Source organism: Ranitomeya variabilis, chromosome 1 (genome assembly GCF_051348905.1).
Source record: "Ranitomeya variabilis isolate aRanVar5 chromosome 1, aRanVar5.hap1, whole genome shotgun sequence".
In the NCBI taxonomy this organism is placed as follows: domain Eukaryota; kingdom Metazoa; phylum Chordata; class Amphibia; order Anura; family Dendrobatidae; genus Ranitomeya; species Ranitomeya variabilis.
In genome coordinates, this window is record NC_135232.1 from 911,609,951 (window position 1) to 911,632,631 (window position 22,681).

At 47.3% G+C, this 22,681-nt stretch overlaps 36 pseudogenes; all 36 read right to left on the minus strand.

Moving 5' to 3' along the window:
* Positions 1-35: 35 nt before the first annotated feature.
* LOC143794772 (U2 spliceosomal RNA) lies at positions 36-187 on the minus strand (annotated as a pseudogene).
* Positions 188-363: 176 nt separating this feature from the next.
* On the minus strand, positions 364-537 carry LOC143794938 (U2 spliceosomal RNA; annotated as a pseudogene).
* A 176-nt stretch (positions 538-713) lies between these two features.
* LOC143794271 (U2 spliceosomal RNA) lies at positions 714-887 on the minus strand (annotated as a pseudogene).
* Positions 888-1,063: 176 nt separating this feature from the next.
* LOC143797276 (U2 spliceosomal RNA) lies at positions 1,064-1,237 on the minus strand (annotated as a pseudogene).
* A 176-nt stretch (positions 1,238-1,413) lies between these two features.
* On the minus strand, positions 1,414-1,587 carry LOC143795832 (U2 spliceosomal RNA; annotated as a pseudogene).
* Positions 1,588-1,725: 138 nt separating this feature from the next.
* Positions 1,726-1,937, minus strand: LOC143795911 (U2 spliceosomal RNA; annotated as a pseudogene).
* A 197-nt stretch (positions 1,938-2,134) lies between these two features.
* On the minus strand, positions 2,135-2,286 carry LOC143801604 (U2 spliceosomal RNA; annotated as a pseudogene).
* Positions 2,287-2,461: 175 nt separating this feature from the next.
* Positions 2,462-2,636, minus strand: LOC143795553 (U2 spliceosomal RNA; annotated as a pseudogene).
* Positions 2,637-2,812: 176 nt separating this feature from the next.
* Positions 2,813-2,983, minus strand: LOC143797370 (U2 spliceosomal RNA; annotated as a pseudogene).
* A 176-nt stretch (positions 2,984-3,159) lies between these two features.
* LOC143796662 (U2 spliceosomal RNA) lies at positions 3,160-3,333 on the minus strand (annotated as a pseudogene).
* A 198-nt stretch (positions 3,334-3,531) lies between these two features.
* Positions 3,532-3,683, minus strand: LOC143795667 (U2 spliceosomal RNA; annotated as a pseudogene).
* A 176-nt stretch (positions 3,684-3,859) lies between these two features.
* LOC143794939 (U2 spliceosomal RNA) lies at positions 3,860-4,033 on the minus strand (annotated as a pseudogene).
* Positions 4,034-4,208: 175 nt separating this feature from the next.
* Positions 4,209-4,382, minus strand: LOC143794243 (U2 spliceosomal RNA; annotated as a pseudogene).
* A 176-nt stretch (positions 4,383-4,558) lies between these two features.
* LOC143796744 (U2 spliceosomal RNA) lies at positions 4,559-4,732 on the minus strand (annotated as a pseudogene).
* Positions 4,733-4,908: 176 nt separating this feature from the next.
* Positions 4,909-5,082, minus strand: LOC143795834 (U2 spliceosomal RNA; annotated as a pseudogene).
* Positions 5,083-5,258: 176 nt separating this feature from the next.
* Positions 5,259-5,432, minus strand: LOC143794265 (U2 spliceosomal RNA; annotated as a pseudogene).
* A 176-nt stretch (positions 5,433-5,608) lies between these two features.
* Positions 5,609-5,782, minus strand: LOC143794244 (U2 spliceosomal RNA; annotated as a pseudogene).
* A 176-nt stretch (positions 5,783-5,958) lies between these two features.
* Positions 5,959-6,132, minus strand: LOC143797054 (U2 spliceosomal RNA; annotated as a pseudogene).
* Positions 6,133-6,308: 176 nt separating this feature from the next.
* On the minus strand, positions 6,309-6,482 carry LOC143796663 (U2 spliceosomal RNA; annotated as a pseudogene).
* Positions 6,483-6,658: 176 nt separating this feature from the next.
* On the minus strand, positions 6,659-6,832 carry LOC143795836 (U2 spliceosomal RNA; annotated as a pseudogene).
* A 176-nt stretch (positions 6,833-7,008) lies between these two features.
* On the minus strand, positions 7,009-7,182 carry LOC143796911 (U2 spliceosomal RNA; annotated as a pseudogene).
* Positions 7,183-7,380: 198 nt separating this feature from the next.
* LOC143797141 (U2 spliceosomal RNA) lies at positions 7,381-7,532 on the minus strand (annotated as a pseudogene).
* A 178-nt stretch (positions 7,533-7,710) lies between these two features.
* Positions 7,711-7,882, minus strand: LOC143794878 (U2 spliceosomal RNA; annotated as a pseudogene).
* A 176-nt stretch (positions 7,883-8,058) lies between these two features.
* LOC143796502 (U2 spliceosomal RNA) lies at positions 8,059-8,232 on the minus strand (annotated as a pseudogene).
* Positions 8,233-8,430: 198 nt separating this feature from the next.
* Positions 8,431-8,582, minus strand: LOC143794773 (U2 spliceosomal RNA; annotated as a pseudogene).
* A 176-nt stretch (positions 8,583-8,758) lies between these two features.
* LOC143794940 (U2 spliceosomal RNA) lies at positions 8,759-8,932 on the minus strand (annotated as a pseudogene).
* A 176-nt stretch (positions 8,933-9,108) lies between these two features.
* Positions 9,109-9,278, minus strand: LOC143797335 (U2 spliceosomal RNA; annotated as a pseudogene).
* Positions 9,279-9,454: 176 nt separating this feature from the next.
* LOC143797278 (U2 spliceosomal RNA) lies at positions 9,455-9,628 on the minus strand (annotated as a pseudogene).
* A 176-nt stretch (positions 9,629-9,804) lies between these two features.
* LOC143795837 (U2 spliceosomal RNA) lies at positions 9,805-9,978 on the minus strand (annotated as a pseudogene).
* A 138-nt stretch (positions 9,979-10,116) lies between these two features.
* LOC143795912 (U2 spliceosomal RNA) lies at positions 10,117-10,328 on the minus strand (annotated as a pseudogene).
* Positions 10,329-10,525: 197 nt separating this feature from the next.
* On the minus strand, positions 10,526-10,677 carry LOC143801605 (U2 spliceosomal RNA; annotated as a pseudogene).
* A 175-nt stretch (positions 10,678-10,852) lies between these two features.
* Positions 10,853-11,027, minus strand: LOC143795554 (U2 spliceosomal RNA; annotated as a pseudogene).
* Positions 11,028-11,203: 176 nt separating this feature from the next.
* On the minus strand, positions 11,204-11,374 carry LOC143797371 (U2 spliceosomal RNA; annotated as a pseudogene).
* Positions 11,375-11,550: 176 nt separating this feature from the next.
* On the minus strand, positions 11,551-11,724 carry LOC143796664 (U2 spliceosomal RNA; annotated as a pseudogene).
* Positions 11,725-11,922: 198 nt separating this feature from the next.
* LOC143795668 (U2 spliceosomal RNA) lies at positions 11,923-12,074 on the minus strand (annotated as a pseudogene).
* A 176-nt stretch (positions 12,075-12,250) lies between these two features.
* On the minus strand, positions 12,251-12,424 carry LOC143794942 (U2 spliceosomal RNA; annotated as a pseudogene).
* Between the last annotated feature and the right edge of the window lie 10,257 nt (positions 12,425-22,681).

Consider the following 22,681-nt stretch of genomic DNA (forward strand, 5'->3'; position numbering starts at 1 on the left):
TTTTGAATCTGCATAACCACACCCTGCATCCCCGTGAAGGTTCCGTGCGACAAAGCAAGCTCCATTTCCAGCTCCCTGTTCCAAAAATCCATTTAATATATGGTCCCCAAATAGGGGACGTATCAGATGTTAAACTAATAAGAACAGACACTACACTTGATCTTGAGCCATTTGGCCGAGAAGAGTTGATCAGAAATGGTTTGCCACTTGGGCCGCACCAAGGCCTACAACCGACACCCACTGTGGAGACGTAGCAAAAGATTGCCGCAGGGAAGACATTTCCAGAAACTCTGGATGCTCTGTTGATGACAGTTCTGCGGTGTGCATGTGTTCAAGCTGTGCGCAACGCGTTTTGAATCTGCATAACCACACCCTCCATCCCCGTGAAGGTTCCGTGTGACAAAGCAAGCTCCATTTCCAGCTCCCTGTTCCAAAAATCCATTTAATATATGGTCCCCAAATAGGGGACGTATCAGATATTAAACTAATAAGAACAGACACTACGCTTGATCTTGAGCCATTTGGCCGAGAAGAGATGATCAGAAATGGTTTGCCACTTGGGCCGCACCAAGGCCTACAACCGACTCCCACTGTGGAGACGTAGCAAAAGATTGCCGCAGGGAAGACATTTCCAGAAACTCTGGATGATCTGTAGATGACAGTTCTGCGGTGTGCATGTGTTCAAGCTGTGCGAAACGCATTTTGAATTTGCATAACCACACCCTCCACCCCCGTGAAGGTTCCGTGCGACAAAGCAAGCTCCATTTCCAGCTCCCTGTTCCAAAAATCCATTTAATATATGGTCCCCAAATAGGGGACGTATCAGATATTAAACTAATAAGAACAGACACTACGCTTGATCTTGAGCCATTTGGCCGAGAAGAGATGATCAGAAATGGTTTGCCACTTGGGCCGCACCAAGGCCTACAACCGACACCCACTGTGGAGACGTAGCAAAAGATTGCCGCAGGGAAGACATTTCCAGAAACTCTGGATGCTCTGTCGATGACAGTTCTGCGGTGTGCATGTGTTCAAGCTGTGCGCAACGCGTTTTGAATCTGCATAACCACACCCTCCATCCCCGTGAAGGTTCCGTGTGACAAAGCAAGCTCCATTTCCAGCTCCCTGTTCCAAAAATCCATTTAATATATGGTCCCCAAATAGGGGACGTATCAGATATTAAACTAATAAGAACAGACACTACGCTTGATCTTGATCCATTTGGCCGAGAAGAGTTGATCAGAAATGGTTTGCCACTTGGGCCGCACCAAGGCCTACAACCGACACCCACTGTGGAGACGTAGCAAAAGATTGCCGCAGGGAAGACATTTCCAGAAACTCTGGATGCTCTGTCGATGACAGTTCTGCGGTGTGCATGTGTTCAAGCTGTGCGCAATGCGTTTTTAATCTGCATAACCACACCCTCCATCCCCGTGAAGGTTCCGTGTGACAAAGCAAGCTCCATTTCCAGCTCCCTGTTCCAAAAATCCATTTAATATATGGTCCCCAAATAGGGGACGTATCAGATATTAAACTAATAAGAACAGACACTACGCTTGATCTTGAGCCATTTGGCAGAGAAGAGATGATCAGAAATGGTTTGCCACTTGGGCCGCACCAAGGCCTACAACCGACACCCACTGTGGAGACATAGCAAAAGATTGCCGCAGGGAAGACATTTCCAGAAACTCTGGATGATCTGTCGATGACAGTTCTGCGGTGTGCATGTGTTCAAGCTGTGTGAAACGCGTTTTGAATCTGCATAACCACACCCTCCACCCCCGTGATGGTTCCGTGCGACAAAGCAAGCTCCATTTCCTGCTCCCTGTTCCAAAAATCCATTTAATATATGGTCCCCAAATAGGGGACGTATCAGATATTAAACTAATAAGAACAGACACTACGCTTGATCTTGAGCCATTTGGCCGAGAAGAGATGATCAGAAATGGTTTGCCACTTGGGCCGCACCAAGGCCTACAACCGACATCCACTGTGAGACGTAGCAAAAGATTGCCGCAGGGAAGACATTTCCAGAAACTCTGGATGCTCTATCGATGACAGTTCTGCGGTGTGCATGTGTTCAAGCTGTGCGCAACGCGTTTTGAATCTGCATAACCACACCCTCCATCCCCGTGAAGGTTCCGTGCGACAAAGCAAGCTCCATTTCCAGCTGCCTGTTCCAAAAATCCATTTAATATATGGTCCCCAAATAGGGGACGTATCAGATATTAAACTAATAAGAACAGACACTACACTTGATCTTGAGCCATTTGGCCGAGAAGAGATGATCAGAAATGGTTTGCCACTTGGGCCGCACCAAGGCCTACAGCCGACACCCACTGTGGAGACGTAGCAAAAGATTGCCGCAGGGAAGACATTTCCAGAAACTCTGGATGATCTGTCGATGACAGTTCTGCGGTGTGCATGTGTTCAAGCTGTGCGCAACGCGTTTTGAATCTGCATAACCACACCCTCCACCCCCGTGATGGTTCCGTGCGACAAAGCAAGCTCCATTTCCAGCTCCCTGTTCCAAAAATCCATTTAATATATGGTCCCCAAATAGGGGACGTATCAGATATTAAACTAATAAGAACAGACACTACGCTTGATCTTGAGCCATTTGGCCGAGAAGAGATGATCAGAAATGATTTGCCACTTGGGCCGCACCAAGGCCTACAACCGACACCCACTGTGGAGACGTAGCAAAAGATTGCCGCAGGGAAGACATTTCCAGAAACTCTGGATGCTCTGTCGATGACAGTTCTGCGGTGTGCATGTGTTCAAGCTGTGCGCAACGCGTTTTGAATCTGCATAACCACACCCTCCATCCCCGTGAAGGTTCCGTGTGACAAAGCAAGCTCCATTTCCAGCTCCCTGTTCCAAAAATCCATGTAATATATGGTCCCCAAATAGGGGACGTATCAGATATTAAACTAATAACAGACACTACGCTTGATCTTGATCCATTTGGCCGAGAAGAGATGATCAGAAATGGTTTGCCACTTGGGCCGCACCAAGGCCTACAACCGACACCCACTGTTAAGACGTAGCAAAAGATTGCCGCAGGGAAGACATTTCCAGAAACTCTGGATGCTCTGTCGATGACAGTTCTGCGGTGTGCATGTGTTCAAGCTGTGCGCAACGCGTTTTGAATCTGCATAACCACACCCTCCATCCCCGTGAAGGTTCCGTGTGACAAAGCAAGCTCCATTTCCAGCTCCCTGTTCCAAAAATCCATTTAATATATGGTCCCCAAATAGGGGACGTAACAGATATTAAACTAATAAGAACAGACACTACGCTTGATCTTGAGCCATTTGGCCGAGAAGAGATGATCAGAAATGGTTTGCCACTTGGGCCGCACCAAGGCCTACAACCGACACCCACTGTGGAGACGTAGCAAAAGATTGCCGCAGGGAAGACATTTCCAGAAACTCTGGATGCTCTGTCGACGACAGTTCTGCGGTGTGCATGTGTTCAAGCTGTGCGCAACGCGTTTTGAATCTGCATAACCACACCCTTCATCCCCGTGAAGGTTCCGTGTGACAAAGCAAGCTCCATTTCCAGCTCCCTGTTCCAAAAATCCATTTAATATATGGTCCCCAAATAGGGGACGTATCAGATATTAAACTAATAAGAACAGACACTACGCTTGATCTTGAGCCATTTGGCCGAGAAGAGATGATCAGAAATGGTTTGCCACTTGGGCCGCACCAAGGCCTACAACCGACACCAACTGTGGAGACGTAGCAAAAGATTGCCGCAGGGAAGACATTTCCAGAAACTCTGGATGCTCTGTCGATGACAGTTCTGCGGTGTGCATGTGTTCAAGCTGTGCGCAACGCGTTTTGAATCTGCATAACCACACCCTCCATCCCCGTGAAGGTTCCGTGTGACAAAGCAAGCTCCATTTCCAGCTCCCTGTTCCAAAAATCCATTTAATATATGGTCCCCAAATAGGGGACGTATCAGATATTAAACTAATAAGAACAGACACTACGCTTGATCTTGAGCCATTTGGCCGAGAAGAGATGATCAGAAATGGTTTGCCACTTGGGCCGCACCAAGGCCTACAACCGACATCCACTGTGAGACGTAGCAAAAGATTGCCGCAGGGAAGACATTTCCAGAAACTCTGGATGCTCTGTCGATGACAGTTCTGCGGTGTGCATGTGTTCAAGCTGTGCGAAACGCATTTTGAATCTGCATAACCACACCCTCCACCCCCGTGAAGGTTCCGTGCGACAAAGCAAGCTCCATTTCCAGCTCCCTGTTCCAAAAATCCATTTAATATATGGTCCCCAAATAGGGGACGTATCAGATATTAAACTAATAAGAACAGACACTACGCTTGATCTTGAGCCATTTGGCCGAGAAGAGATGATCAGAAATGGTTTGCCACTTGGGCCGCACCAAGGCCTACAACCGACACCCACTGTGGAGACGTAGCAAAAGGTTGCCGCTGGGAAGACATTTCCAGAAACTCTGGATGCTCTGTCGATGACAGTTCTGCGGTGTGCATGTGTTCAAGCTGTGCGCAACGCATTTTGAATCTGCATAACCACACCCTCCATCCCCGTGAAGGTTCCGTGTGACAAAGCAAGCTCCATTTCCAGCTCCCTGTTCCAAAAATCCATTTAATATATGGTCCCCAAATAGGGGACGTATCAGATATTAAACTAATAAGAACAGACACTACGCTTTATCTTGAGCCATTTGGCCGAGAAGAGATGATCAGAAATGGTTTGCCACTTGGGCCGCACCAAGGCCTACAACCGACACCAACTGTGGAGACGTAGCAAAAGATTGCCGCAGGGAAGACATTTCCAGAAACTCTGGATGCTCTGTCGATGACAGTTCTGCGGTGTGCATGTGTTCAAGCTGTGCGCAACGCGTTTTGAATCTGCATAACCACACCCTCCATCCCCGTGAAGGTTCCGTGTGACAAAGCAAGCTCCATTTCCAGCTCCCTGTTCCAAAAATCCATTTAATATATGGTCCCCAAATAGGGGACGTATCAGATATTAAACTAATAAGAACAGACACTACGCTTGATCTTGAGCCATTTGGCAGAGAAGAGATGATCAGAAATGGTTTGCCACTTGGGCCGCACCAAGGCCTACAACCGACACCCACTGTGGAGACGTAGCAAAAGATTGCCGCAGGGAAGACATTTCCAGAAACTCTGGATGCTCTGTCGATGACAGTTCTGCGGTGTGCATGTGTTCAAGCTCTGAGCAACGCGTTTTGAATCTGCATAACCACACCCTCCACCCCCGTGAAGGTTCCGTGCGACAAAGCAAGCTCCATTTCCAGCTCCCTGTTCCAAAAATCCATTTAATATATGGTCCCCAAATAGGGGACGTATCAGATATTAAACTAATAAGAACAGACACTACGCTTGATCTTGAGCCATTTGGCCGAGAAGAGATGATCAGAAATGGTTTGCCACTTGGGCCGCACCAAGGCCTACAACCGACACCCACTGTGGAGACGTAGCAAAAGATTGCCGCAGGGAAGACATTTCCAGAAACTCTGGATGATCTGTCGATGACAGTTCTGCGGTGTGCATGTGTTCAAGCTGTGCGAAACGCATTTTGAATCTGCATAACCACACCCTCCACCCCCGTGAAGGTTCCGTGCGACAAAGCAAGCTCCATTTCCAGCTCCCTGTTCCAAAAATCCATTTAATATATGGTCCCCAAATAGGGGACGTATCAGATATTAAACTAATAAGAACAGACACTACGCTTGATCTTGAGCCATTTGGCCGAGAAGAGATGATCAGAAATGGTTTGCCACTTGGGCCGCACCAAGGCCTACAACCGACACCCACTGTGGAGACGTAGCAAAAGATTGCCGCAGGGAAGACATTTCCAGAAACTCTGGATGCTCTGTCGATGACAGTTCTGCGGTGTGCATGTGTTCAAGCTGTGCGCAACGCGTTTTGAATCTGCATAACCACACCCTCCATCCCCGTGAAGGTTCCGTGTGACAAAGCAAGCTCCATTTCCAGCTCCCTGTTCCAAAAATCCATTTAATATATGGTCCCCAAATAGGGGACGTATCAGATATTAAACTAATAAGAACAGACACTACGCTTGATCTTGATCCATTTGGCCGAGAAGAGATGATCAGAAATGGTTTGCCACTTGGGCCGCACCAAGGCCTACAACCGACACCCACTGTTAAGACGTAGCAAAAGATTGCCGCAGGGAAGACATTTCCAGAAACTCTGGATGCTCTGTTGATGACAGTTCTGCGGTGTGCATGTGTTCAAGCTGTGCGCAACGCGTTTTGAATCTGCATAACCACACCCTCCATCCCCGTGAAGGTTCCGTGTGACAAAGCAAGCTCCATTTCCAGCTCCCTGTTCCAAAAATCCATTTAATATATGGTCCCCAAATAGGGGACGTAACAGATATTAAACTAATAAGAACAGACACTACGCTTGATCTTGAGCCATTTGGCCGAGAAGAGATGATCAGAAATGGTTTGCCACTTGGGCCGCACCAAGGCCTACAACCGACACCCACTGTGGAGACGTAGCAAAAGATTGCCGCAGGGAAGACATTTCCAGAAACTCTGGATGCTCTGTCGATGACAGTTCTGCGGTGTGCATGTGTTCAAGCTGTGCGCAACGCGTTTTAAATCTGCATAACCACACCCTCCATCCCCGTGAAGGTTCCGTGTGACAAAGCAAGCTCCATTTCCAGCTCCCTGTTCCAAAAATCCATTTAATATATGGTCCCCAAATAGGGGACGTATCAGATATTAAACTAATAAGAACAGACACTACGCTTGATCTTGAGCCATTTGGCAGAGAAGAGATGATCAGAAATGGTTTGCCACTTGGGCCGCACCAAGGCCTACAACCGACACCCACTGTGGAGACGTAGCAAAAGATTGCCGCAGGGAAGACATTTCCAGAAACTCTGGATGCTCTGTCGATGACAGTTCTGCGGTGTGCATGTGTTCAAGCTCTGAGCAACGCGTTTTGAATCTGCATAACCACACCCTCCATCCCCGTGAAGGTTCCGTGCGACAAAGCAAGCTCCATTTCCAGCTCCCTGTTCCAAAAATCCATTTAATATATGGTCCCCAAATAGGGGACGTATCAGATATTAAACTAATAAGGACAGACACTACACTTGATCTTGAGCCATTTGGCCGAAAAGAGTTGATCAGAAATGGTTTGCCACTTGGGCCGCACCAAGGCCTACAACCGACACCCACTGTGGAGACGTAGCAAAAGATTGCCGCAGGGAAGACATTTCCAGAAACTCTGGATGCTCTGTCGATGACAGTTCTGCGGTGTGCATGTGTTCAAGCTGTGCGCAACGCGTTTTGAATCTGCATAACCACACCCTCCATCCCCGTGAAGGTTCCGTGTGACAGATCAAGCTCCATTTCCAGCTCCCTGTTCCAAAAATCCATTTAATATATGGTCCCCAAATAGGGGAAGTATCAGATATTAAACTAATAAGAACAGACACTACGCTTGATCTTGAGCCATTTGGCCGAGAAGAGATGATCAGAAATGGTTTGCCACTTGGGCCGCACCAAGGCCTACAACCGACATCCACTGTGGAGATGTAGCAAAAGATCGCCGCAGGGAAGACATTTCCAGAAACTCTGGATGCTCTATCGATGACAGTTCTGCGGTGTGCATGTGTTCAAGCTGTGCGCAACGCGTTTTGAATCTGCATAACCACACCCTCCATCCCCGTGAAGGTTGCGTGCGACAAAGCAAGCTCCATTTCCAGCTCCCTGTTCCAAAAATCCATTTAATATATGGTCCCCAAATAGGGGACGTATCAGGTATTAAACTAATAAGAACAGACACTACGCTTGATCTTGAGCCATTTGGCCGAGAAGAGATGATCAGAAATGGTTTGCCACTTGGGCCGCACCAAGGCCTACAACCGACACCAACTGTGGAGACGTAGCAAAAGATTGCCGCAGGGAAGACATTTCCAGAAACTCTGGATGCTCTGTCGACGACAGTTCTGCGGTGTGCATGTGTTCAAGCTGTGCGCAACGCATTTTGAATCTGCCTAACCACACCCTCCATCCCCGTGAAGGTTCCGTGTGACAAAGCAAGCTCCATTTCCAGCTCCCTGTTCCAAAAATCCATTTAATATATGGTCCCCAAATAGGGGACGCATCAGATATTAAACTAATAAGAACAGACACTACGCTTGATCTTGAGCCATTTGGCCGAGAAGAGATGATCAGAAATGGTTTGCCACTTGGGCCGCACCAAGGCCTACAACCGACATCCACTGTGGAGACGTAGCAAAAGATCGCCGCAGGGAAGACATTTCCAGAAACTCTGGATGCTCTATCGATGACAGTTCTGCGGTGTGCATGTGTTCAAGCTGTGCGCAACGCGTTTTGAATCTGCATAACCACACCCTGCATCCCCGTGAAGGTTCCGTGCGACAAAGCAAGCTCCATTTCCAGCTCCCTGTTCCAAAAATCCATTTAATATATGGTCCCCAAATAGGGGACGTATCAGATGTTAAACTAATAAGAACAGACACTACACTTGATCTTGAGCCATTTGGCCGAGAAGAGTTGATCAGAAATGGTTTGCCACTTGGGCCGCACCAAGGCCTACAACCGACACCCACTGTGGAGACGTAGCAAAAGATTGCCGCAGGGAAGACATTTCCAGAAACTCTGGATGCTCTGTTGATGACAGTTCTGCGGTGTGCATGTGTTCAAGCTGTGCGCAACGCGTTTTGAATCTGCATAACCACACCCTCCATCCCCGTGAAGGTTCCGTGTGACAAAGCAAGCTCCATTTCCAGCTCCCTGTTCCAAAAATCCATTTAATATATGGTCCCCAAATAGGGGACGTATCAGATATTAAACTAATAAGAACAGACACTACGCTTGATCTTGAGCCATTTGGCCGAGAAGAGATGATCAGAAATGGTTTGCCACTTGGGCCGCACCAAGGCCTACAACCGACTCCCACTGTGGAGACGTAGCAAAAGATTGCCGCAGGGAAGACATTTCCAGAAACTCTGGATGATCTGTAGATGACAGTTCTGCGGTGTGCATGTGTTCAAGCTGTGCGAAACGCATTTTGAATTTGCATAACCACACCCTCCACCCCCGTGAAGGTTCCGTGCGACAAAGCAAGCTCCATTTCCAGCTCCCTGTTCCAAAAATCCATTTAATATATGGTCCCCAAATAGGGGACGTATCAGATATTAAATAAGAACAGACACTACGCTTGATCTTGAGCCATTTGGCCGAGAAGAGATGATCAGAAATGGTTTGCCACTTGGGCCGCACCAAGGCCTACAACCGACACCCACTGTGGAGACGTAGCAAAAGATTGCCGCAGGGAAGACATTTCCAGAAACTCTGGATGCTCTGTCGATGACAGTTCTGCGGTGTGCATGTGTTCAAGCTGTGCGCAACGCGTTTTGAATCTGCATAACCACACCCTCCATCCCCGTGAAGGTTCCGTGTGACAAAGCAAGCTCCATTTCCAGCTCCCTGTTCCAAAAATCCATTTAATATATGGTCCCCAAATAGGGGACGTATCAGATATTAAACTAATAAGAACAGACACTACGCTTGATCTTGATCCATTTGGCCGAGAAGAGTTGATCAGAAATGGTTTGCCACTTGGGCCGCACCAAGGCCTACAACCGACACCCACTGTGGAGACGTAGCAAAAGATTGCCGCAGGGAAGACATTTCCAGAAACTCTGGATGCTCTGTCGATGACAGTTCTGCGGTGTGCATGTGTTCAAGCTGTGCGCAATGCGTTTTTAATCTGCATAACCACACCCTCCATCCCCGTGAAGGTTCCGTGTGACAAAGCAAGCTCCATTTCCAGCTCCCTGTTCCAAAAATCCATTTAATATATGGTCCCCAAATAGGGGACGTATCAGATATTAAACTAATAAGAACAGACACTACGCTTGATCTTGAGCCATTTGGCAGAGAAGAGATGATCAGAAATGGTTTGCCACTTGGGCCGCACCAAGGCCTACAACCGACACCCACTGTGGAGACATAGCAAAAGATTGCCGCAGGGAAGACATTTCCAGAAACTCTGGATGATCTGTCGATGACAGTTCTGCGGTGTGCATGTGTTCAAGCTGTGTGAAACGCGTTTTGAATCTGCATAACCACACCCTCCACCCCCGTGATGGTTCCGTGCGACAAAGCAAGCTCCATTTCCTGCTCCCTGTTCCAAAAATCCATTTAATATATGGTCCCCAAATAGGGGACGTATCAGATATTAAACTAATAAGAACAGACACTACGCTTGATCTTGAGCCATTTGGCCGAGAAGAGATGATCAGAAATGGTTTGCCACTTGGGCCGCACCAAGGCCTACAACCGACATCCACTGTGAGACGTAGCAAAAGATTGCCGCAGGGAAGACATTTCCAGAAACTCTGGATGCTCTATCGATGACAGTTCTGCGGTGTGCATGTGTTCAAGCTGTGCGCAACGCGTTTTGAATCTGCATAACCACACCCTCCATCCCCGTGAAGGTTCCGTGCGACAAAGCAAGCTCCATTTCCAGCTGCCTGTTCCAAAAATCCATTTAATATATGGTCCCCAAATAGGGGACGTATCAGATATTAAACTAATAAGAACAGACACTACACTTGATCTTGAGCCATTTGGCCGAGAAGAGATGATCAGAAATGGTTTGCCACTTGGGCCGCACCAAGGCCTACAGCCGACACCCACTGTGGAGACGTAGCAAAAGATTGCCGCAGGGAAGACATTTCCAGAAACTCTGGATGATCTGTCGATGACAGTTCTGCGGTGTGCATGTGTTCAAGCTGTGCGCAACGCGTTTTGAATCTGCATAACCACACCCTCCACCCCCGTGATGGTTCCGTGCGACAAAGCAAGCTCCATTTCCAGCTCCCTGTTCCAAAAATCCATTTAATATATGGTCCCCAAATAGGGGACGTATCAGATATTAAACTAATAAGAACAGACACTACGCTTGATCTTGAGCCATTTGGCCGAGAAGAGATGATCAGAAATGATTTGCCACTTGGGCCGCACCAAGGCCTACAACCGACACCCACTGTGGAGACGTAGCAAAAGATTGCCGCAGGGAAGACATTTCCAGAAACTCTGGATGCTCTGTCGATGACAGTTCTGCGGTGTGCATGTGTTCAAGCTGTGCGCAACGCGTTTTGAATCTGCATAACCACACCCTCCATCCCCGTGAAGGTTCCGTGTGACAAAGCAAGCTCCATTTCCAGCTCCCTGTTCCAAAAATCCATGTAATATATGGTCCCCAAATAGGGGACGTATCAGATATTAAACTAATAACAGACACTACGCTTGATCTTGATCCATTTGGCCGAGAAGAGATGATCAGAAATGGTTTGCCACTTGGGCCGCACCAAGGCCTACAACCGACACCCACTGTTAAGACGTAGCAAAAGATTGCCGCAGGGAAGACATTTCCAGAAACTCTGGATGCTCTGTCGATGACAGTTCTGCGGTGTGCATGTGTTCAAGCTGTGCGCAACGCGTTTTGAATCTGCATAACCACACCCTCCATCCCCGTGAAGGTTCCGTGTGACAAAGCAAGCTCCATTTCCAGCTCCCTGTTCCAAAAATCCATTTAATATATGGTCCCCAAATAGGGGACGTAACAGATATTAAACTAATAAGAACAGACACTACGCTTGATCTTGAGCCATTTGGCCGAGAAGAGATGATCAGAAATGGTTTGCCACTTGGGCCGCACCAAGGCCTACAACCGACACCCACTGTGGAGACGTAGCAAAAGATTGCCGCAGGGAAGACATTTCCAGAAACTCTGGATGCTCTGTCGACGACAGTTCTGCGGTGTGCATGTGTTCAAGCTGTGCGCAACGCGTTTTGAATCTGCATAACCACACCCTTCATCCCCGTGAAGGTTCCGTGTGACAAAGCAAGCTCCATTTCCAGCTCCCTGTTCCAAAAATCCATTTAATATATGGTCCCCAAATAGGGGACGTATCAGATATTAAACTAATAAGAACAGACACTACGCTTGATCTTGAGCCATTTGGCCGAGAAGAGATGATCAGAAATGGTTTGCCACTTGGGCCGCACCAAGGCCTACAACCGACACCAACTGTGGAGACGTAGCAAAAGATTGCCGCAGGGAAGACATTTCCAGAAACTCTGGATGCTCTGTCGATGACAGTTCTGCGGTGTGCATGTGTTCAAGCTGTGCGCAACGCGTTTTGAATCTGCATAACCACACCCTCCATCCCCGTGAAGGTTCCGTGTGACAAAGCAAGCTCCATTTCCAGCTCCCTGTTCCAAAAATCCATTTAATATATGGTCCCCAAATAGGGGACGTATCAGATATTAAACTAATAAGAACAGACACTACGCTTGATCTTGAGCCATTTGGCCGAGAAGAGATGATCAGTAGGGTTGAGCGACTTTCATTTTTTTAAGATCGAGTAGGGTTTTGGGAAACCCGATTTTGTCCAGAGTCGAGTCGAGTGCAGTCGGCCGATTATCGCTAAAAGTCGGGGATCGACCGAAACACGAAACCCAATGCAAGTCAATGGGGAAGCATAGTCGGCAGTGAGTGGAGGCCAGGAAAACACCTACAGTGCCCATTTTAATGCCAAAAACATCCATTCTTGTTTCTGAAGCTTGCCAATCTTAATTAACTGTATAATAATAGTTGGGCATAGGGAATTGGGGGAAAGTTGTGGGGGGAGTAGGGCTGGCTCAAGTTTTTCGTGGGCCCAGGAAATGCGGACTACGTCACGGCGGTGTTGCAGGGAAAGGTAAGTATTTAAAAGTTGCAAGTGCTGTGATCCTGAGCAAGCAGGGGGGGCCCACTCGTTCGCATTGCCACTGGCACAGGGCCCCTCAAAGTACGGCGGTGTGTTTGCATGGCGGGGGCGCCTCCCACCAGCAGCGACACTTTTGCGTACTCTGAGGGGCCCTGTGCCAGTGACGTCGCCAACGAGTATGCCCCCCCACCTGATGAAGGAACCTGCACTTTCATCTGCACCTTCCTCTTTGTCCCTGTGTAAGGTGGTATAACATGCGGGAAGGGGAACCTTACTTTCAGCAGGGTCAGATTCTGGCTGTGTAGAGTACAAGGGGAATGTAGTGGTCTAGGTCAATGTACCAGCAGACTCATTTAGCAGTGGCTGGGCAATGGGCAGGATGAGGAGGAAACAGATATAGGGCCAAAGAATAAAGTAGGCTACATGCAGTTCAAAATTGGTAACAGGACTAAACAGGCGGCATTGCTTTGTTCAGTGGAGTAGCAAACCCAAGAGCAGCAGACACTGTTTCAAGGGCCTAACCACACTAGTAGGCCAAATGCAGTTTAATATCTGATAGTATAGGGCGAAAGCCAGAATGTGGAAGCTCAGCTTTGTTCAGTTGAGGACAACACCAGGGAGGGGCAGACACCTTTAGTAGGCCGGAAAAGCCTATTGCATTTTTTAAAATGGTAATTTGGAGCAGAAGGTTGAAGCTCAGCTTTATTTAGTTGAGGGCAACACCAGGGAGGGGCAGAAGCCGTTAGTAGGCCCTAACCACCATTTTTTTTTTTTTTAAAACCACTTAATGAGAGCCGGAAGGTTGAAGCTCAGCTTTATTTAGTTGAGGACAACACCAGGGAGGGGCAGAAGCCGTTAGTAGGCCCTAACCACCATTTTTTTTTTAAAACCACATAATGAGAGCCGGAAGGTTGAAGCTCAGCTTTATTTAGTTGAGGACAACACCAGGGAGGGGCAGAAGCCGTTAGTAGGCCCTAACCACCATTTTTTTTTTAAAACCACTTAATGAGAGCCGGAAGGTTGAAGCTCAGCTTTATTTAGTTGAGGACAACACCAGGGAGGGGCAGAAGCCGTTAGTAGGCCCTAACCACCATTTTTTTTTTTTTTAAAACCACATAATGAGAGCCGGAAGGTTGAAGCTCAGCTTTATTTAGTTGAGGACAACACCAGGGAGGGGCAGAAGCCGTTAGTAGGCCCTAACCACCATTTTTTTTTTAAAACCACTTAATGAGAGCCGGAAGGTTGAAGCTCAGCTTTATTTAGTTGAGGACAACACCAGGGAGGGGCAGAAGCCGTTAGTAGGCCCTAACCACCATTTTTTTTTTTTAAACCACATAATGAGAGCCGGAAGGTTGAAGCTCAGCTTTATTTAGTTGAGGACAACACCAGGGAGGGGCAGAAGCCGTTAGTAGGCCCTAACCACCATTTTTTTTTTTTAAACCACATAATGAGAGCCGGAAGGTTGAAGCTCAGCTTTATTTAGTTGAGGACAACACCAGGGAGGGGCAGAAGCCGTTAGTAGGCCCTAACCACCAATTTTTTTTTTTTAAAAACCACTTAATGAGAGCCGGAAGGTTGAAGCTCAGCTTTATTTAGTTGAGGACAACACCAGGGAGGGGCAGAAGCCGTTAGTAGGCCCTAACCAAAGTTGAAGGCCAAATGCAGTTTAATTTCTGATACTATAGGCCGAAAGCCAGAAGGTGGAAGTTCCGATTTAGACAGTGGAGGACAATTTGAATTAGGGACTGCAGACAGACTTAGTAGGCTGTCCCCTGTGGACCATGCATCCACCACATTAACCCATTGCGCCGTAATGGACACGTAATCTTCCGTGGCCATGCCTACAGGTCCATGCGTCTGTTGTCAGGTGCACCTTTGTACTCACAGATTGCCAGAGTGCATGGACAATGCGGTCTTCTACATGCTGGTGGAGGGTTGGGATGGCTTTTCTCGCAAAAGAAGTGTCGACTGGTTAGCTTGTAGCGTGGTACAGCGTAGTCCATCATGGCCTTATTAATAGTAAATAAAATATATAACTAGGCTCTATGAACTTTTAAATAGGTTCCAGGGGTACACGGGCAGCATTGGTGTGGTCAGTGGAGGAGTATTGCAAGTAGGGGCTGCAGACAGGCTATCAAAGGCCTAAAATAACAAACAGTAGGCAGTCATGGCAGTTTTACATCGGTTACATGGATACACAGGCAGGCACTCCAGGCAGCATTGTGCTCAGTGGAGGAGTATTGCAAGTAGGGGCCGCAGACAGGCTATCAAAGGCCTAAAATAACAAACAGTAGGCAGTCATGGCAGTTTTACATCGGTTACATGGATACACAGGCAGGCACTCCAGGCAGCATTGTGGTCAGTGGAGGAGTATTGCAAGTAGGGGCCGCAGACAGGCTATCAAAGGCCTAAAATAACAAACAGTAGGCAGTCATGGCAGTTTTACATCGGTTACATGGATACACAGGCAGCTAGGTGGTGAGTGGAGGAGTATTTAAAGTAAGGACCGCAGACAGGCTATCAAAGGCCTAACATAACAAACAATAGGCTCATGGCAGTTTTACAGCGGTTACATGGATACACGGGCAGGCAGCTTGGTGGTGAGTGGAGGAGTATTTAAAGTATGGACCGCAGACAGGCTTCGAAGGCCTAACACAATAAAATGGGCTGGCTGTAGGCACTTTAAAATTGGTTCCAGGGGTACACGGGCAGCAGTGGTCTGGTCAGTGGAGGACTAGTGGAAGTATGGACCGCAGACAGGCTTCGAAGGCCTAACACAATAAAATGGGCTGGCTGTAGGCACTTTAAAATTGGTTCCAGGGGTACACGGGCAGCAGTGGTCTGGTCAGTGGAGGCCTAGTGGAAGTATGGACCGCAGACAGGCTTCGAAGGCCTAACACAATAAAATGGGCTGGCTGTAGGCACTTTAAAATTGGTTCCAGGGGTACACGGGCAGCAGTGGTCTGGTCAGTGGAGGCCTAGTGGAAGTATGGACCGCAGACAGGCTTCGAAGGCCTAACACAATAAAATGGGCTGGCTGTAGGCACTTTAAAATTGGTTCCAGGGGTACACGGGCAGCAGTGGTCTGGTCAGTGGAGGACTAGTGGAAGGAGGGAGCGCAGAAAGGCTTCAAAGGCCTAAAATAACAAACAATAGGCTCATGGCAGTTTTACAGCGGTTACATGGATACACGGGCAGGCAGCTTGGTGGTCAGTGGAGGAGTAGGGACCGCAGACAGGCTATCAAAGGCCTAAAATAACAAACAATAGGCTCATGGCAGTTTTACAGCGGTTACATGGATACACGGGCAGGCAGCTTGGTGCTGAGTGGAGGAGTAGTGCAAGGAGTGTCTGTCCCAGTACTCCCAAAATATAAATAGATGTTAATGTCTCGCAAAACAACCAAAACAAAAAAAAAGATGGCATACTTAGGTACAGGGGTGGGCTCATCTGCTGTGTTTCTGACATAGTAATTTGGCAGTAACTATTTAATGGTGCCAATATAGGACACAGACACAGACTACTTTAAGTTGCATCATAGATGTCTACAAATTTGTATTGTCAGTGCCAGACATTGAATGATGTCAGCGAATAGACTAAAGATTGGTGGAGCTGTGCGACATAATTTTGCACGTAGTACAGCCCAGTTTGAGCTGGGGTAGGGGGGAACTCTCTTGAGGCCGGCGGGACCGCCCCAGGGCCACTCATGTTACAACGGTGTGTCTGACGTTGGGTGCGCACCACCACCGCCAGAGACACTACATTGTACTATGAGGGACCCAGTAGCAATGCCGTCAACCAAAAGCGAGCACACCCACCTCTTCAGACAAACAGCAGTCTCACGGGTGCTTGCGCCAAGTCGCGATACCACGGCCCCGTGTGGGGAGTTTGGCCATTTAGGGAGGTGTAAACATGTCGTATGCTGTACAATCTGCAGCAGCAAATTAGACATTAGAAAAGTAATTCACAGGCAAGAGCTTTTCATAGGAAAGCTAGGTGTCGGCCGGGCAAGGTGGGGCAAAAGATTTTGAAATCCAGTTGTGGTTCATTTTAATGAATGTTAGATCGTCAACATTTTGGGTAGCCAGACGAGTCCTTTTTTCGGTTAATATTGACCCTGCAGCACTGAATACTCTTTCTGATAGGACACTTGCTGCCGGGCAAGCAAGCTCCTGCAATGCATATTCTGCCAATTCTGGCCAGGTGTCTAATTTGGAGGCCCAGTAATCAAATGGGAATGACGGTTGAGGGAGAACATCGATAAGGGATGAAAAATAGTTAGTAACCATACTGGACAAATGTTGTCTCCTGTCACTTTCAATTGATGCAGCAGTACCTGTCCTGTCTGCGGTCATAGCAAAATCACTCCACAACCTGGTCAGAAAACCCCTCTGTCCAACGCCACTTCTGATGTGTGCACCCCTAACACTCCTAGTCTGCTGCCCCCTGGAGCTCGTGTGAGAACGATCACGTGCGCTGTGTGCTGGGAATGCCTGAAGCAAACGGTCAACAAGAGTTGATTGTTTGGTTGCTAATATTAGTTCCAAGTTCTCATGTGGCATAACATTTTGCAATTTGCCTTTATAGCGTGGATCAAGGAGGCAGGCCAACCAGTAATCGTCATCGTTCATCATTTTCGTAATGCGTGTGTCCCTTTGTAGGATACGTAAGGCATAATCCGCCATGTGGGCCAAAGTTCCACTTGTCAAATCTCCGGTTGTGATTGGTTGAGGGGCAGTTGCAGGCAAATCTACGTCACTTGTGTCCCTCAAAAAACCAGAACCCGGCCGTGACACGCAACCAATTTCCTGTGCCCCCGTGAAAGTTTCCGCATTAAAAATATACTCATCCCCATCATCCTCCTCGTCCTCCACCTCCTCTTCGCCCGCTACCTCGTCCTGTACACTGCCCTGACCAGACAATGGCTGACTGTCATCAAGGCTTCCCTCTTCCTCTGGTGCAGACGCCTGCTCCTTTATGTGCGTCAAACTTTGCATCAGCAGACGCATTAGGGGGATGCTCATGCTTATTACGGCGTTGTCTGCACTAACCAGCCGTGTGCATTCCTCAAAACACTGAAGGACTTGACACATGTCTTGTATCTTCGACCACTGCACACCTGACAACTCCATGTCTGCCATCCTACTGCCTGCCCGTGTATCCTCCCACAAATAAATAACAGCACGCCTCTGTTCGCACAGTCTCTGAAGCATGTGCAGTGTTGAGTTCCACCTTGTTGCAACGTCTATGATTAGGCGATGCTGGGGAAGGTTCAAAGACCGCTGATAGGTCTGCATACGGCTGGCGTGTACAGGCGAACGTCGGATATGTGAGCAAAGTGCACGCACTTTGAGGAGCAGGTCGGAGAACCCAGGATAAGTTTTCAATAAGCACTGCACCACCAGGTTTAAGGTGTGAGCCAGGCAAGGAATGTGTTTCAGTTGGGAAAGGGAGATGGCAGCCATGAAATTCCTTCCGTTATCACTCACTACCTTGCCTGCCTCAAGATCTACTGTGCCCAGCCACGACTGCGTTTCTTGTTGCAAGAACTCGGACAGAACTTCCGCGGTGTGTCTGTTGTCGCCCAAACACTTCATAGCCAATACAGCCTGCTGACGCTTGGCAGTAGCTGGCCCATAATGGGACAACTGGTGTGCAACAGTGTCATCTGCCGATGGAGTGGTTGGCCGACTGCGTTCTGTGGAAGAGCTGTAGCTTCTGCAGGAGGACGAGGAGGAGGAGGAGGGGGTGCGAACGCCTACAGCCAACTGTTTCCTAGACCGTGGGCTAGGCACAACTGTCCCTAAATTGATGTCGCCTGTGGACCCTGCATCCACCACATTCACCCAGTGTGCCGTGATGGACACATAACGTCCCTGGCCATGCCTACTGGTCCATGCATCTGTAGTCAGGTGCACCTTTGTACTCACAGATTGCCTGAGTGCATGGACGATGCGCTGTTTAACATGCTGGTGCAGGGCTGGGATGGCTTTTCTGGAAAAAAAGTGTCGACTGGGTAGCTCGTATCGTGGTTCAGCGTACTCCATCAGGGCTTTGAAAGCTTCGCTTTCAACTAACCGGTAGGGCATCATCTCTAACGAGATTAGTCTAGCTATGTGGGCGTTAAAACCCTGTGTACGCGGATGCGAGGATAAGTACTTCCTTTTTCTAACCAGAGTCTCATGTAGGGTGAGCTGGACTGGAGAGCTGTAGATCGTGGAACTTTCGGGTGTGCCGGTGGACATGGCAGACTGAGAGACGGTTGGAGACGGTATTGTTTCCGCCGGTGCCCTACATGCAATATTTCCTCCTACAAAACTGGTGATTCCCTGACCCTGACTGCTTTTGGCTGGCAAAGAAACCTGCACAGATACTGCCGGTGGTGCGGAAAATGGTGGCCTTACAGTGACGGAAGGGATGTTGCGTTGCTGACTAGCTTCATTGGCCGAGGGTGCTACAACCTTGAGGGACGTTTGGTAGTTAGTCCAGGCTTGAGAATGCATGGTGGTTAAGTGTCTATGCATGCAACTAGTATTTAGACTTTTCAGATTCTGACCTCTGCTTAAGCTAGTTGAACATTTTTGACAGATGACTTTGCGCTGATCAGTTGGATGTTGTTTAAAAAAATGCCAGACTGCACTCTTCCTAGACTCTGATCCCTTTTCAGGGATTGCAGACTGAGCTTTAACCGGATGGCAACGCTGTGCTCCAACAGGTTTTGGCTTTGACACGCGTTTTGGTCCAGATACGGGCCCGGCAGATGGAACCTGTTGCGATGTTGATGCCTGCTGCGGCCCCTCCTCCACCTCCGCTTCTGAACTACTGCCGCCTGCACCCTGTTCCCCCAATGGCTGCCAATCGGGGTCAATAACTGGGTCATCTATTACCTCCTCTTCGAGCTCGTGTGCAACTTCGTCTGTGTCACTGTGTCGGTCGGTGGTATAGCGTTCGTGGCGGGGCAACATAGTCTCATCAGGGTCTGATTGTGGATCTGTACCCTGAGAGGGCAATGTGGTGGTCTGAGTCAAAGGAGCAGCATAGTACTCTGGCTGTGGCTGTGCATCAGTGCACTCCATGTCAGAATATACTTGTAATGGGCATGGCCTGTTAAATGTTTCACTTTCTAAGCCAGGGACGGTATGTGTAAAGAGCTCCATGGAGTGACCCGTTGTGTCGCCTGCTGCATCCTTCTCTCTTGTTGTAGTTTTTGCTGAGGAGGACAAGGAAGCGACTTGTCCCTGACCGTGAACATCCACAAGCGACGCGCTGCTTTTACATTTACCAGTTTCGGAAGAGGAGGCAAAAGAGCTAGAGGCTGAGTCTGCAATGTAAGCCAAAACTTGCTGTTGCTGCTCCGCCTTTAAAAGCGGTTTTCCTACTCCCAGAAAAGAGAGCGTTCGAGGCCTTGTGTAGCCTGACGACGAAACTGGCTCCACAGCTCCAGACTTAGGTGGAATATTTTTATCCCCACGACCACCTGATGCTCCACTACCACTACCATCATTACCAGCTGACAATGAACGCCCACGACGACCTCTTGCACCAGACTTCCTCATTGTTTTAAAATCTTAACCAAAGTAACTTTATTTGTTGCTATCAAACAACTTACACGGTGAGCTATAACTTCAGTATGATTTCAATATCCCTTAACAGGTTGGTGAGACCACAAGGAAAATCAGGCACAATGTTACACACTCTGTTTTCTGTGGCACAAAATCACAGAGATGACACACACGCAGGACTGTCACTCAAGCACTAATGTCAATATTAATCTCCCACCTAATTTATTTATTTTTTTTTCTCAGGGAGACTTTAGAAACCAAATAATATTAAAAAAAAAAAAAAAAGGCTTTCTATGGCCCACAATTAGAGAGAGAGAGGTGGCACAACCAGGAGTCAAGACTGGCACACAAGCTGAAAGGGCAATATTACTCTCCCACTGTTTTTTTAGGTTTTTTTTTTTTTTTCAGGGAGAATTAGAAACCAAATAATATTAAAAAAAAAAAAAATAGGCTTTCTATGGCCCACTGAATGAAAGGGAGAGAGGTGGCACACCCAGGAGTCAAGACTGGCACACAAGCTGAAAGGGCAATATTACTCTCCCACTGTTTTTTTAGGTTTTTTTTTTTTTTTCAGGGAGAATTAGAAACCAAATAATATTAAAAAAAAAAAAAATAGGCTTTCTATGGCCCACTGAATGAAAGGGAGAGAGGTGGCACACCCAGGAGTCAAGACTGGCACACAAGCTGAAAGGGCAATATTACTCTCCCACTGTTTTTTTTATGTATTTTTTGTTTTTTCAGGGAGACTTTAGAAACCCAATAATATTTTAAAAAAAAAATAAATAGGCTTTCTATGGCCCACTGAATGAGAGGGAGAGAGGTGGCACACCCAGGAGTCAAGACTGGCACACAAGCTGAAAGGGCAATATTACTCTCCCACTGTTTTTTTAGGTTTTTTTTTTTTTTTCAGGGAGAATTAGAAACCAAATAATATTAAAAAAAAAAAAAAAAAAAAAAAAAATAGGCTTGCTATAGCCCACTGAATGAGAGATAGCACACACAGCAGTGGCACACAAGCCCTTACTGAGGCCAATATTTTTCTCCCACTGATTGATGTAGTGTTTTTGTGTTGAGGTAGAATTTAGAACACAAATCACGGAAAAAATAAATAGGCTTTCTATGGCCCACTGAATGAAAGGGAGAGAGGTGGCACACCCAGGAGTCAAGACTGGCACACAAGCTGAAAGGGCAATATTACTCTCCCACTGTTTTTTTATGTATTTTTTGTTTTTTCAGGGAGACTTTAGAAACCCAATAATATTTAAAAAAAAAAATAAATAGGCTTTCTATGGCCCACTGAATGAGAGGGAGAGAGGTGGCACACCCAGGAGTCAAGACTGGCACACAAGCTGAAAGGGCAATATTACTCTCCCACTGTTTTTTTAGGTTTTTTTTTTTTTTTCAGGGAGAATTAGAAACCAAATAATATTAAAAAAAAAAAAATAGGCTTTCTATGGCCCACTGAATGAAAGGGAGAGAGGTGGCACACCCAGGAGTCAAGACTGGCACACAAGCTGAAAGGGCAATATTACTCTCCCACTGTTTTTTTATGTATTTTTTGTTTTTTTCAGGGAGACTTTAGAAACCCAATAATATTTAAAAAAAAAAATAAATAGGCTTTCTATGGCCCACTGAATGAGAGGGAGAGAGGTGGCACACCCAGGAGTCAAGACTGGCACACAAGCTGAAAGGGCAATATTACTCTCCCACTGTTTTTTTATGTATTTTTTGTTTTTTTCAGGGAGACTTTAGAAACCCAATAATATTTAAAAAAAAAAATAAATAGGCTTTCTATGGCCCACTGAATGAGAGGGAGAGAGGTGGCACACCCAGGAGTCAAGACTGGCACACAAGCTGAAAGGGCAATATTACTCTCCCACTGTTTTTTTAGGTTTTTTTTTTTTTTCAGGGAGACTTTAGAAACCAAATAATATTAAAAAAAAAAAAAAAAAAAAAAAAAATAGGCTTGCTATAGCCCACTGAATGAGAGATAGCACACACAGCAGTGGCACACAAGCCCTTACTGAGGCCAATATTTTTCTCCCACTGATTGATGTAGTGTTTTTGTGTTGAGGTAGAATTTAGAACACAAATCACGGAAAAAATAAATAGGCTTTCTATGGCCCACTGAATGAAAGGGAGAGAGGTGGCACACCCAGGAGTCAAGACTGGCACACAAGCTGAAAGGGCAATATTACTCTCCCACTGTTTTTTTATGTATTTTTTGTTTTTTCAGGGAGACTTTAGAAACCCAATAATATTTAAAAAAAAAAATAAATAGGCTTTCTATGGCCCACTGAATGAGAGGGAG